The sequence below is a fragment of the Scyliorhinus torazame genome, chromosome 12, assembly GCF_047496885.1.
Source record: "Scyliorhinus torazame isolate Kashiwa2021f chromosome 12, sScyTor2.1, whole genome shotgun sequence".
NCBI lineage: Eukaryota > Metazoa > Chordata > Chondrichthyes > Carcharhiniformes > Scyliorhinidae > Scyliorhinus > Scyliorhinus torazame.
The window spans coordinates 85,277,470-85,291,637 of NC_092718.1; the positions used below are offsets into that span (position 1 = coordinate 85,277,470).

At 57.9% G+C, this 14,168-nt stretch overlaps 1 protein-coding gene across 1 annotated transcript in view; it reads right to left on the minus strand.

The window, feature by feature from the left end:
* LOC140387070 (polymeric immunoglobulin receptor-like) overlaps nucleotides 1–14,168 on the minus strand; it is a 183,583-nt gene that overhangs the window by 124,237 nt on the left and 45,178 nt on the right. The gene's annotated exons all lie outside the window — the stretch shown is intronic.

Genomic DNA, 14,168 nt, shown 5'->3' on the forward strand with positions numbered 1-14,168 from the left:
TTCAATGAGATCATGGCTGATCTTTTGTGGACTCAGCTCCACTTTCTGGCCCGAACACCATAACCCTTAATCCCTTTATTCTTCAAAAAACTATCTATCTTTATCTTAAAAACATTTAATGAAGGAGCCTCTACTGCTTCATTGGGCAAGGAATTCCATAGATTCACAACCCTTTGGGTGAAGAAGTTCCTCCTAAACTCAGTCCTAAATCTACTTCCCCTTATTTTGAGACTATGCCCCCTAGTTCTGCTTTCACCCACCAGTGGAAACAACCTGCCCGCATCTATCCTATCTATTCCCTTCATAATTTTATATGTTTCTATAAGATCCCCCCTCATCCTTCTAAATTCCAACGAGTACAGTCCCAGTCTACTCAACCTCTCCTCATAATCCAACCCCTTCAGCTCTGGGATTAACCTAGAGAATCTCCTCTGCACACCCTCCAGTGCCAGTACGTCCTTTCTCAAGTAAGGAGACCAAAACTGAACACAATACTCCAGGTATGGCCTCACTAACACCTTATACAATTGCAGCACAACCTCCCTAGTCTTAAACTCGATCCCTCTAGCAATGAAGGACAAAATTCCATTTGCCTTCTTAATCACCTGTTGTACCTGTAAACCAACTTTTTGCGACTCATGGACCAGCACACCCAGGTCTCTCTGCACAGCAGCATGTTTTAACATTTTATCATTTAAATAATAATCCCTTTTGCTGTTATTCCTACCAAAATGGATAACCTCACATTTGTCAACATTGTATTCCATCTGCCAGACCCTAGCCCAGTCACTTAGCCTATCCAAATCCCTCGGCAGACTTCCAGTATCCTCTGCACTTTTTGCTTTACCACTCATCTTAGTGTCGTCTGCAAACTTGGACACATGGCCCTTGGTCCCTAGCTCCAAATCATCAATGTAAATTGTGAACAATTGTGGGCCCTACACTGATCCCTGAGGTACACCACTAGCTACTGATTGCCAACCAGAGAAACACCCATTAATCCCCACTCTTTGCTTTCGATTAATTAACCAATCCTCTATCCATGCTAGTACTTTCTTCTTAATGCCATGCATCTTTATCTTATGCAGCAACGTTTTGTGTGGCACCTTGTCAAAGGCTTTCTGGAAATCCAGATATACCACATCCATTGGCTCCCCGTTATCTACCGCACTGGTAATGTCCTCAAAAAATTCCACTAAATTAGTTAGGCACGACCTGCCCTTTATGATCCCATGCTGCATCTGCCCAATGGGACAATTTCCATCCAGATGCCTCGCTATTTCTTCCTTGATGATAGATTCCAGCATCTTCCCTACTACTGAAGTTAAGCTCACTGGCCTATAATTACCCGCTTTCTGCCTACCTCCTTTTTTAAACAGTGGTATTACGTTTGCTAATTTCCAATCCGCTGGGACCACCCCAGAGTCTAGTGAATTTTGGTAAATTATTACTAGTGCATTTGCAATTTCCCTAGCCATCTCTTTTAGCACTCTGGGATGCATTCCATCAGGGCCAGGAGACTTGACTACCTTCAGCCCCATTAGCTTGCCCATCACTACCTCCTTAGTGATAACAATCCGCTCAAGATCCTCAGCAGTCATAGTCTCATTTCCATCAGTCACTGGCATGTTATTTGTGTCTTCCACTGTGAAGACCGACCCAAAAAACCTGATCAGTTCCTCAGCCATTTCCTCATCTCCCATTATTAAATCTCCCTTCTCATCCTCTAAAGGACCAATATTTACCTTAGCCACTCTTTTTTGTTTTACATATTTGTAGAAACTTTTACTATCTGTTTTTATATTCTGAGCAAGTGAAAAATGAAATGAAATGAAAATTGCTTATTGTCACAAGTAGGCTTCAAATGAAGTTACTGTGAAAAGCCCCAAGTCACCACATTCCGGCGCCTGTTCGGGGAGGCTGTTACAGGAATTGAACTGTGCTGCTGGCCTGCCTTGGTCTGCTTTCAAAGCCAGCGAATTAGCCCTGTGCTAAACAGCCCCTTGAGTTTACTCTCATAATCTATCTTACTCTTCTTTATAGCTTTTTTAGTAGCTTTCTGTTGCCCCCTAAAGATTTCCCAGTCCTCTAGCCTCCCACTAATCTTTGCTCCTTTGTATGCTTTTTCCTTCAATTTGATACTCTCCCTTATTTCCTTAGCTATACTCCCCTTATTTCCTTAGATATCCATGGTCGATTTTCCCTCTTTCTACCGTCCTTCCTTTTTGTTGGTATAAACCTTTGCTGAGCACTGTGAAAAATCGCTTGGAAGGTTCTCCACTGTTCCTCAACTGTTAAGAGAAGATTCACTGGGCTGATTCCTGGAGGTTTATCTTATGAGGAAAGGTGGAGCAGGTTGGGCTGGTGCTCATTGGGGTTTCGAAGAATGAGAGGTGATTTTATTGAAACAGGTAAGTTTCTGAGGGGTGTACACGGTGGATGCTGAGAGGATGTTTCCCCTTGTCCGTATCTAGAACCGGGGACACAGTTTCAAAATAAGGGTCTCCCATTTAAGATGGAGATGAGGGGGAATTTCCTATCTCAGCAGGTGGTTAGTCTGTGGAATTCTCTTTACAAGAGAACAGTGGAGTCAACAAATATATTCTGTTTAGCACAGGGCTAAATCGCTGGCTTTGAAAGCAGACCAAGGCAGGTCAGCAGCATGGTTCAATTCCTGTAACAGGTGCTGGAATGTGGCGACTAGGGGCTTTTCACAGTAACTTTGTTTGAAGCCTACTTGTGACAATAAGCGATTTTCATTTTTCATATTCGAGTCTGAGTCAGACAGATTTTTCATTGACAAGGAGATCGAGGTCCATGTGAGGGCCGGCAGGAAAGTGGAGTTGAGACCACAATCAGAGTTTATTAAATGGTGGAGCAGGGGCGAGGTTTTGAGCTATCAAGGCAAAGTCCTCCTTTCTCAATATGTTCAGGACAGGTTCAGGTCAGGTCAGGGCCGCTGTGCAGCCAACCTCCAGTGGCTGGGGCCTCAGTAAAAACACCTTATGCACTTGTGGAAAGACACAAACAATGCTGACCATTACCGAGGAACGTCCCCTCTACAGAGTAATTGGTGGATTAATCACCTGAAATTCAGTAAATGAGGAGACTATCACTCGGCATTCACTAAATTAAAACAATAAAATTACAATTTGGTCAGAAAAATAAGGGGCTGAATTCTCCTTTCTGGGGATTAAGTGTTGACGCCGTTATGAAAACGGTGGAGTTTCATGACGGTGTGATTGGGGCCCCAGCTGCAGCAATTCAACCGCTCCCAAGGGGCTAGCACGGGCATATAGGGAACCACTAGATGCGGTTAACGGACCAGAGGCCGATTCGCCGGTGCCGTGATTGATGCGACGCTGCAGCTGCACATAATTCATTCTTCCCCCACCCCTCACACACACAAGCGTCGCAGCCAACATGGCCGCAAAGTGGGCAGAGCCGCGCTTCAGGGACGCCGAACTGGAGACCTTCCTTGAGTCCATCGAGGAGAGGTGGATGTGCTGTACCCCGGGCCGCGATGGAGGTCATCAGGTGGCATCATTCGCCGTGCCTGGGCAGAGGGGGGAGCCGCCGGCAGCGCTGTCAGTGCCATCAGCGAGGTGGCCCGGACTGGAGACCAGTGCAGGAAAAAACTGCACAACCTCCTCAGGGCAGCCTTGGTGAGTACCCAGCGCTGTGCCCCTGGCACTAACCCCCATACACATGTGACCAGGACCCCTCCTCCAGGGGGACGGCCATACCTCCACCCTCACCCACATGGCTGCACCCATGACAGCCGCAACGCCCGTGTGCCCTGGCCACTGATGCCATCAGATACCCAACCCCTGGGCTGCATGCGTCAAGCGGTCTAACACTGTCGCTGTTTGTGCTTGACCCCCAGGACAAGGCTGTGCACAACTGCTGGGAGCGGGAGAAGACCGGAGAGGTACCACTAGACCTGCGATCTCTCACCATGCCCGAGCAGAGGCCACTAGACATCGGAGGGCGAAGGAGAGGGAGGTTACCGACGCAGAGGTCGGCAGCGCACCACAAAGTGAGACACCCCCCCTGTCTGGTTGCGGGTCCCCACAACAAATATGTGCCCACCCCAACCCCCAACCTCCCTCACTCCACACCCCAACCCCTCTCACCCCTTCACCACCTCACGCCTCACCCCCGTCCGGCTGTCGAACCATACATGCCGTCTTGTGTCTTACAGGACCAGCCGGTGATGGTCCCGGCCCATCCGGGGTACCATGCCCCCAGCGTGTGCCAGAGCCGGTGCCCCCCAGACAGCCGAGCACCGATGGGGAGAGCAGCAAGAACACCAGCCCTCTGCCCGAGACGACCCAGGACACCACGACCCAGGACACCACGACCCAGGACACCACGATCCAGGACATCATGACCCAGGAGCCCCTGGAGTTCAGGTCGGAGGAGGACACAGACTTTCCGTCACAGCTGTCTCCAACACCCTCCAACATCTCAGAGACTATCACCTTGGTTGGGCAAATTAGTGAGGAGGCTTCTGGGACACTCACCGGTGCGCACCATACAGTCGTTCTGGTACAGAAGGTGGAGGTAGGAGCAGCCGAGGGGCCGGACGGTCGGAGGGCTGCCCGGCCCCAGCATCACCTGCCGCCCAGAAGGGTCCCGGGCTCCTGGAACATCCAGTCCCACCCATAGTGCAGGGCCCCAGGGACGAGAGGAGATGACACCTCACTTCCAGCACCTGCAGGGGCAGGTGGAGGAGTCCATCCACGTGCAGGAGCAGGGAGTGGTGCCGGTCATACGTGCCACCCAGGCCGAAACCGCACGGGTGGAGTCCACGGGCGACAGTGTCGGACATGGGTCAGCGTGTGCAAGGCCTGGGGCATTCTGTGCAGGTGGGGGCATGGCCCAGGGCAGGGCTGCCCTCTCACAGGCAGCCATGTGCCAGAGCCACCTGCAGATTGCAGCAGCTCCTCAGCATGGCCCAGTCACAGCAGGCCATTGCTCAGAGCATTGCCCAGGTGCTGGCTGGCGTCGCACGGACACAGAGGGAGGTGGTCTAGTCCCAGAGGGAGATGGCACACTTCCTGTGCTCCATAGCCGCTAACGTTCAGACCCTTGTCAATACCAGAGTGGGCATCCAGGACTGGCAGCGCCAGGTGTCGGGGGGCCTCGCGAGATGGCTCGCTCACACTCCCATCCCAAGGAGAAGCCCGAGGGAGGAGGAGGTGCTGGGGCCCGTGCCGGTGACTCCTGCAGAGGAGGTTCCGGGACACAGCAGCACCTCGGACTCCCCCCCTCCTGCCCGTGGTGCATCTAGTGGGCAGCGGGCAGACCAGGGCGGCACCATGCCACGCAGGTCGTCCGAGGGCCACCGGGCCCTTCCAGGCCAGGCCGCCCCAGGAGACGTGCGCCAACGGGGACGCTCGTCGCAGGGCAGGAGTCTCAGCAGTCCGCCTCCACTCCTGCTGTACCAACTGGGGAATCACCTAGGCGTAGTGTTAGGGCCAGTGAGGCCAGAAAGTTAGACACCAGTTAAGTTGGCACGGGTGCAGGGCACAGTTTAGTTTAGGAACTAAGGCACAGACTGTATATACCTCTTCACATTAAACACCTATTCACACCATTGAAACCAGGCTTGGTGCTCTGCCTGATGGGTGTGGGGGTGGGGCGGTCAGTGATGGTCACTGGGAGTGAGGGGTGATGGACGAGTGAGGTCCAGTGGGTGGACCGTGCAGTCTGACCCCTCCCCTGACCGTCCCCATCACTCCGTCCCCAGCTATTCGACAGGACCATTGATGGACTGGCCAGCTCGCAAACAGTGATCACGCAGGTGGAAGGTGCTACTGTGAGTCAGACATTGTCTAACAACGTTAAAAACGGAGCTCATCGCAGAGCGGGCTATCATCATCCTCCATCCCATGGACCAGGCCCACTGACACTGTCAACCCAATGCCACCAGCTCATTGTGCCGCAGGTATATATGACGGAGGGGCATGTGTATGTAGGTGGTTCGGTTGTGTGGGGGGTGAGGGTGTTCGAAGATGTGTGAGGTGAGTGTGTTCGGAGGAGTGGAAGGTGAGGGTGTTCGGTGGTGTGGGGGGTGAGGGTGTTCGGAGGTGTGGGGGGGTGAGGGTGTTCGGAGGAGCGGAAGGTGAGGGTGTTCGGAGGTGTGGGGGGTGAGGGTGTTCGGTGGTGTGGGGGGTGAGGGTGTTCGGAGGTGTGGGAGGTGAGTGTGTTCGGAGGAGTGGAAGGTGAGGGTGTTCGGAGGTGTGGGGGGGTGAGGGTGTTCGGAGGAGCGGAAGGTGAGGGTGTTCGGAGGTGTGGGGGTGAGGGTGATTGGAGGAGCGGAAGGTGAGGGTGTTCGGAGGTGTGGGGGTGAGGGTGATTGGAGGTGTGGGGGGTGAGGGTGTTCGGTGGTGGGGGGGTGAGGGTGTTCGTGGGTGAGGGTGTTCGGTGGTGGGGGGGGTGAGGGTGTTCGGAGGTGTGGGGGGTGGGGGGGTTCGGTGGTGGGGGGGTGAGTATGTTCGGTGGTGTGGGGGGTGAGGGTGTTCGGAGGTGTGGGGGGGTTCCGTGGTGTGGGGGGTGAGGGTGTTCGGTGGTGTGGGGGGTGAGGGTGTTTGGAGGTGTGGGGGGGTGAGGGTGTTCGGTGGTGGGGGAGGTGAGGGTGTTCGGTGGTGTGGGAGGTGAGGGTGTTCAGTGGTGTGGGAGGTGAGGGTGTTCGGTGGTGTGGGAGGTGAGGGTGTTCGGAGGTGAGGGAGGTGAGGGTGTTCGGTGGTGTGGGAGGTGAGGGTGTTCGGTGGTGTGGGGGGTGAGGGTGTTCGGTGGTGGGGGAGGTGAGGGTGTTCGGTGGTGTGGGGGGAGAGGGTGTTCGGTGGTGGGGAGGTGAGGGTGTTCGGTGGTGGGGGAGGTGAGGGTGTTCGGTGGTGTGGGAGGTGAGGGTGTTCGGAGGTGAGGGAGGTGAGGGTGTTCGGTGGTGTGGGAGGTGAGGATGTTCGGTGGTGTGGGGGGTGAGGGTGTTCGGTGGTGGGGGAGGTGAGGGTGTTCGGTGGTGGGGGAGGTGAGGGTGTTCGGTGGTGTGGGGGGTGAGGATGTTCGGTGGTGGGGGAGGTGAGGGTGTTCGGTGGTGTGGGGGGGTGAGGGTGTTCGGTGGTGGGAGAGGTGAGGGTGTTCGGTGGTGAGGGGGGTGAGGGTGTTCGGTGGTGGGGGAGGTGAGGGTGTTCGGTGGTGAGGGGGGTGAGGGTGTTCGGTGGTGTGGGAGGTGAGGGTGTTTGGTGGTGAGGGAGGTGAGGGTGTTCGGTGGTGTGAGAGGTGAGGGTGTTCGGTGGTGTGGGGGGTGAGGGTGTTCGGTGGTGTGGGAGATGAGGGTTTTCGGTGGTGTGAGAAGTGAGGGTGTTCGGTGGTGTGGGAGGTGAGGATGTTCGGTGGTGGGGGAGGTGAGGGTGTTCGGTGGTGTGGGAGGTGAGGGTGTTCGGTGGTGGGGGAGGTGAGGGTGTTCGGTGGTGTGGGAGGTCAGGGTGTTCGGTGGTGTGGGAGGTGAGGGTGTTCGGTGGTGTGGGAGGTGAGGGTGGTAATACCAGGTATTGCGGTACCAGAGAGAGGAATAACCATTGGCTAGGCCGCGGGGTCTACCATTGGGCAATGTACATAGCCCCGCCCTGAGAGGCGGGGTATAAGTACCAGTGCCTTCCCCAGCAGCCTTCACTTCTGTAACTTCGCTGCTGGGTACAGTTCTATCTGATTAAAGCTGAATTGATATGACTCCACATGGACTCAAACGTATTGATTATTCATCAATTTAATCAGATAAGTACTTTTGAAGGATGGATCTCCGCCTCAAGCCGGCGTGCCTTCAGCTCAGCCCGCACGCAGAAAGCTCCATCGAGATTTTTAAGCATTGGCTGGCATGCTTCCAGAGCTACCTCGAGACGGCTGCCGACACCCCCACGGAAAGGCAGAAAATGCACCTCCTACGCTCGCGGGTCGGCCCGGCGATCTACCCCCTGATCGAAGGGGCGGCGAACTACATTCGTCCACTTAATCAGGTCTACGCCCATCACCTGCTGGCAACGAGATGGCAGAGCCCAGATGAGACGCTAGAAGATTTCTACAGGGCGCTGATCGTGCTGGGCCAAAACTGCGGCTGCCCAGCGGTGACGGCGAACGAGAACTCCGAACTTTTAATTCGAGACGCCTTCGTGGCAGGTATGATATCCCCTGATATTCGCCGAAGGCTTCTCGAAATGGAGACGCTGGGCCTCGCCGAGGCCCGGGCCCTGGCAGGGTCTATGGACGTGGTGTACAGAAACGCCCTGGCGTATGCCCCCGCACGCACTGCGCCCCCCTGGGCTGCGTGGCACCCCGCCACGGCAGCCCCCCCGACTTACCCGCCTAACCCCCCGACATACCCGCAAACTCCGCAGGCCTGCGCGGCACGGCGCCCCGCTACCGTCGCCGGCCAACGCTGCTTCCTCTGCGGCCAAGCGAATCACCTGCGCGCGCGCTGCCCGGCCCGCACCGTCACCTGCAAAGAGTGCGGCAAGAAAAGCCACTATGCCGCGGTCTGCCTCGCCCGCGCGGTGAACGCGTGTCCAGCGACTACCCTCAGCCATTCCTCCAGCCGCCCGTCGCGCAACCACAGCCGTTCCTCCACGCCCCGACTGTTCCAGGCCCACCGCCGCACTCCCTATTCCCAGCCCCGCCGGCCCAACGCGCACCGCAGTTTTTGCCCCGCCAGGCAGCATCGCTGCCACAGCCTTTCTTCTCCACGGCAACCACGCTGGAGGAGTACGCGCAGCCATTTGGTCCCTCGCCGACCCAATCGTCGGGGTCTCCGTTCCCGAACTCCACGGGCGACCCCTGGACGGCGCCATCCTGGACGGGGCCTCAACCTCCCAGCGCGGCTGGCTACGCGCTGCCGGGCCAAAACCCCTTGCTGCAGCTGGCCTCCGTCACACTGGAGCAGCATGCGCCGCTCGTTTACTCCTCCCCGCCCAAAACGCCGCAGCTCCAGGCCCCGACCGCCCACCTCTCCCCGCCCCGCGCCGTGGCCGCGGTCTTCTGTGCACCCGGAACGACGTAGCATGCCCCGCTCCGGGCCCCGACCGGTCAGCGCTCACCGCCCAAAACACCGCGGCACGCCCCGCTCCAGCGCTCACCTCCACCCCCCTGCCCTAGGGCCACGGCCGACCCACGGGCGCAGTCTTTCTGGCGGGTCCCGGCCGTCCAAGGCCCACCTCCGCCAGTTTGCTCCCCCCCGCCGCCATCTTCCGAGTCCCCGGACTCCACGTGCGATCCATGGCCGGCGCCACCTTGGATGGGGCCTCAAGCCCCCAGCGCAGATGGCTCCGCGCTGCCCGTCCAAAACCCATTGTTGCAGCTGGCCTCCGCCTCGTGGGAGCAGAGTGCGCCGCCATTTTGTCCCTCCCCGCCGCCATTTTGTTCCTCCCCGCCGCCATCCTCGGAGTCCCCGGACTCCATGTGCGAGCCATGGAGCCTTGGATGGGGCCTCAAGCCCCAACACGGCTGACGATGCGCTGCCCGATCTTCACTCCTTGCTGCAGCTGGCCTCCGTCACCCTGGACCAGAGTTGGCCCCGAACGCTAGCAAAGGCCACCATGACGATCGGTATCAACGGCCACGTGATGTCATGCCTCATCGACTCCGGGAGCACGGAGAGTTTCGTCCACCCCGACACGGTAAGGCGCTGTTCTCTGGTCACCTACCCCACCCAACAAGGGATCTCCCTGGCCTCCAGGTCACACGCGGTGCAGATAAAAGGCTTCTGCCTCGCGAACCTCACCGTCCAAGGCAGGGAATTCCGCAATTTCCGCCTATACGTGCTGCCGCACCTCTGCGCAGCCACCCTTCTGGGACTGGATTTCCAGTGCCACCTACAAAGCTTTACTTTTAAATTTGGCGGCCCTGTACCCCCCCTTACTGTTTGCGGCCTCGCAACCCTTAAGGTCGACCTGCCTTCCTTGTTTGCGAACCTCACCCCGGATTGCAAACCCGTCGCCATCAGGAGCAGACGGTACAGTGCCCAGGACCGGACCTTCATCAGGTCCGAGGTCCAAAGGCTGCTGAAGGAAGGGGTCATCGAAGCGAACAACAGCCCCTGGAGAGCTCAAGTAGTGGTGGTAAAGACCGGGGAGAAGCATAGGATGGTCTTAGACTATAGCCAGACCATCAACCGGTTTACGCAGCTGGACGTGTACCCTCTCCCCCGTATAGCCGACCTGGTGAACAGGATCGCGCAATACAAAGTCTTCTCCACGGTGGATCTCAAGTCTGCCTACCACCAGCTGCCCCTCCGTCATGGGGACCGCCAGTACACTGCCTTCGAAGCAGATGGGCGGCTCTACCACTTTTTAAGGGTTCCCTTTGGTGTCACAAACGGGGTCTCGGTCTTCCAGCGTGAGATGGACCGAATGGTTGACCGGTACGGCTTACACGTAATGTTCCCGTATCTTGACAACGTCACCATCTGCGGCCATGACCAGCAGGACCACGACACCAACCTCCGTAAATTTCTCCAGACCGCGCACCTCCTGAATCTGACCTACAATAAGGAGAAGTGCGTGTTTAGCACCGACTGTCTAGCCATCCTAGGCTACGTAGTGCGAAATGGAGTCATAGGCCCCGACCCCGAACGCATGCACCGCCTCATGGAGTTCCCCCTCCCTCACTGCCCCAAGGCCCTAAAGCGCTGCCTCGGCTTCTTTAGCTACTATGCACAATGGGTCCCTAATTACGCCGACAAGGCCCGACCCCTAATCCAATCCACGACCTTCCCCCTGTCGACGGAGGCCCGCCATGCCTTCTGCCACATCAAAGCGGACATCGCAAATGCCACGATGCGCGCCATCGACGAGTCCCCCCCCTTCCAGGTCGAGAGCGACGCGCCTGACGTAGCTCTGGCCGCCACCCTCAACCAAGCAGGCAGGCCCGTGGCTTTCTTCTCCCGCACTCTCCATGCTTCCGAAATTCGCCACTCCGCGGTCGAAAAGGAGGCCCAGGCCATTGTGGAAGCTGTGCGGCACTGGAGGCATTACCTGGCCGACAGGAGATTCACTCTCCTCACGGACCAACGGTCGGTGGCCTTCATGTTCGATAATGCACAGCGGGGCAAGATCAAGAACGACAAGATCTTGCAGTGGGGGATCAAACTCTCCACCTTCAATTACGAGATCTTGTATCGTCCCGGGAAGCTGAACGAGCCTCCTGATGCCCTATCCCGCGGCACTTGTGCCACCGCGCAAGTAGACCGCCTCCGAGCCCTCCACGAGGACCTCTGCCACCCGGGAGTCACCCGGTTCTTCCATTTTGTTAAGTCCCGGAACCTGCCTTACTCCATCGAGGAGGTCAGGACTGTCACCAGGGACTGCCAAATCTGCGCGGAGTGCAAACCGCACTTCTACGAACCAGAGAGGGCGCATCTGATCAAGGCTTTGATCCCTTTGAACGCCTCAGCATGGACTTCAAAGGCCCCCTCCCCTCCACCGACTGCAACACGTACTTCCTTAACGTGATTGATGAGTACTCCCGGTTCCCATTCGCCATCCCCTGCCCGGATATGACCACAACCACCGTCATCAAGGCATTCCAAACTATTTTTACACTGTTCGGTTTCCCCGCATACATCCACAGTGATAGGGGGTCCTCGTTTATGAGCGACGAGCTGCGCCAGTTCCTGCTTAGCAAAGGCATCGCCTCGAGCAGGACGACCAGCTACAACCCCCGGGGAAACGGGCAGGTAGAAAGGGAGAACGGAACGGTCTGGAAGACCGTCCTGCTGGCCCTTCGGTCCAGGAATCTCCCAGTCTCCCGCTGGCAAGAAGTCCTCCCAGCGGCCCTGCACTCCATTCGGTCACTGCTATGTACTACCACGAACCAGACACCTCATGAACGTCTCCTTGTTTTCCCCAGGAAGTCCTCCTCGGGACCTCGCTCCCAACCTGGCTAGCAACACCCGGAACCGTCCTGCTGCGGAAACATGCGAGGGCGCACAAGTCGGACCCGCTGGTCGAAAGGGTCCACCTGCTGCATGCCAACCCCCAGTACGCCTACATAGCATTCCCCGACGGACGCCAAGATACGGTCTCCCTCCGGGACCTGGCGCCCGCCGGAGCCCCACCCGCGCCCGAGCCACTGCCCCCCCCCCCCCCCCCCCCCCCCACCGCACCTGACCGGAGGGTCAGTTCTGCGCCACAACCCGGAGCCGAGCAGGCACCGATGCCCCCTTCAGGCACCCATTCCTTCTGCCCATCCTTCGACCTTACAGCGCCGACTAGGGGTGACGAAACTGCCTGGGAGGAAGACACCACGTTCCCGGAGTCACTACTGCCGGGGCCCTCACCAGGATCGCCGCCGAAACTTAGACGCTCCAGTAGGACGACCAGGCCGCCCAATCGTCTGATTGCAGCACCATGAAGAAGAATTAACAACGCAAGAACTTTCTCCGCAACCCTCGATAGCATGGTACCTGCAATACCTGGTCCTACCAGAAAACGGCGACAGCAATACTGGCCATCACCCCGCTGGCTCTTTTTTTAACATGGGGTGAATGTGGTAATACCAGATATTGCGGTACCAGAGAGAGGAATAACAATTGGCTAGACCGCGGGTTCTACCATTGGGCAATGTACATAGCCCCGCCCTGAGAGGCGGGGTAAAAGAACCAGTGCCGTCCCCAGCAGCCTTCACTTCTGTAACTTCGCTGCTGGGTACAGTTCTATCTGATTAAAGCTGAATCGATATGACTCCACGTCGACTCAAGCGTATTGATTGTGCATCAGTGAGGGTGTTCGGTGGTGAGGGGGGTGAGGGTGTTCGGTGTGGGAGGTGAGGGTGTTCGGGGGTGAGGGTGTTCGGTGGTGGGGGGGGGTGAGGGTGCTCGGTAGTGTGGGGGGTGAGGGTGTTCGGTGGTGGGGGGGTGAGTATGTTCGGTGGTGTGGGGTGTGAGGGTGTTCGGAGGTGAGGGGGGTGAGGGTGTTCGGAGGTGTGGGGGTGAGGGTGTTCGGAGGTGTGGGGGTGAGGGTGTTCGGAGGTGAGGGGGGTGAGGGTGTTCGGAGGTGTGGGGGTGAGGGTGTTCGGAGGTGTGGGGGTGAGGGTGTTCGGTGGTGAGGGGGTTGAGGGTGTTCGGTGGTGGGGGGGTGAGTATGTTCGGTGGTGTGGGAGGTGAGGGTGTTCGGTGGTGTGGGGGGTGAGGGTGTTCGGTGGTGGGGGGGGTGAGGGTGTTCGGTGGTGTGGGGGGTGAGGGTGTTCGGTGGTGTGGGAGGTGAGGGTGTTCGGTGGTGTGGGAGGTGAGGGTGTTCGGTGGTGTGGGAGGTGAGGGTGTTCGGTGGTGTGGGAGGTGAGGGTGTTCGGTGGTGTGAGAGGTGAGGGTGTTCGGTGGTGTGGGAGGTGAGGGTGCTCGGTGCTGGGGGGGTGAGGGTGTTCGGTGGTGTGGGAGGTGAGGGTGTTCGGTGGTGTGGGAGGTGAGGGTGTTCGGTGGTGTGGAAGGTGAGGGTGTTCGGAGGTGTGGGAGGTGAGGGTGTTCGGAGGTGTGGGAGGTGAGGGTGTTCGGTGGTGTGGGAGGTGAGGGTGTTCGGTGGTGTGGGAGGTGAGGGTGTTCGGAGGTGTGGGAGGTGAGGGTGTTCGGTGGTGTGAGAGGTGAGGGTGTTCGGTGGTGTGGGAGGTGAGGGTGTTCGGTGGTCAGGGGGGTGAGGGTGTTCGGTGGTGTGAGAGGTGAGGGTGTTTGGAGGTGTGGGAGGTGAGGGTGTTCGGTGGTGTGAGAGGTGAGGGTGTTCGGTGGTGTGGGAGGTGAGGGTGTTCGGAGGTTTGGGAGGTGAGGGTGTTCGGTGGTGTGAGAGGTGAGGGTGTTCGGTGGTGTGGGAGGTGAGGGTGTTCGGAGGTGTGGGAGGTGAGGGTGTTCGGTGGTGTGGGAGGTGAGGGTGTTCGGTGGTGAGGGAGGTGAGGGTGCTCGGTGCTGGGGGGGTGAGGGTGTTCGGTGGTGTGGGAGGTGAGGGTGTTCGGTGGTGGGGGGGGTGAGGGTGTTCGGTGGTGTGGGAGGTGAGGGTGTTCGGTGGTGTGGGAGGTGAGGGTGTTCGGTGGTCAGGGGGGTGAGGGTGTTCGGTGGTGTGGGAGGTGAGGGTGTTCAGTGATGTGGGAGGTGAGGGTGTTCAGTGGTGTGGGAGGTGAGGGTGTTCGGT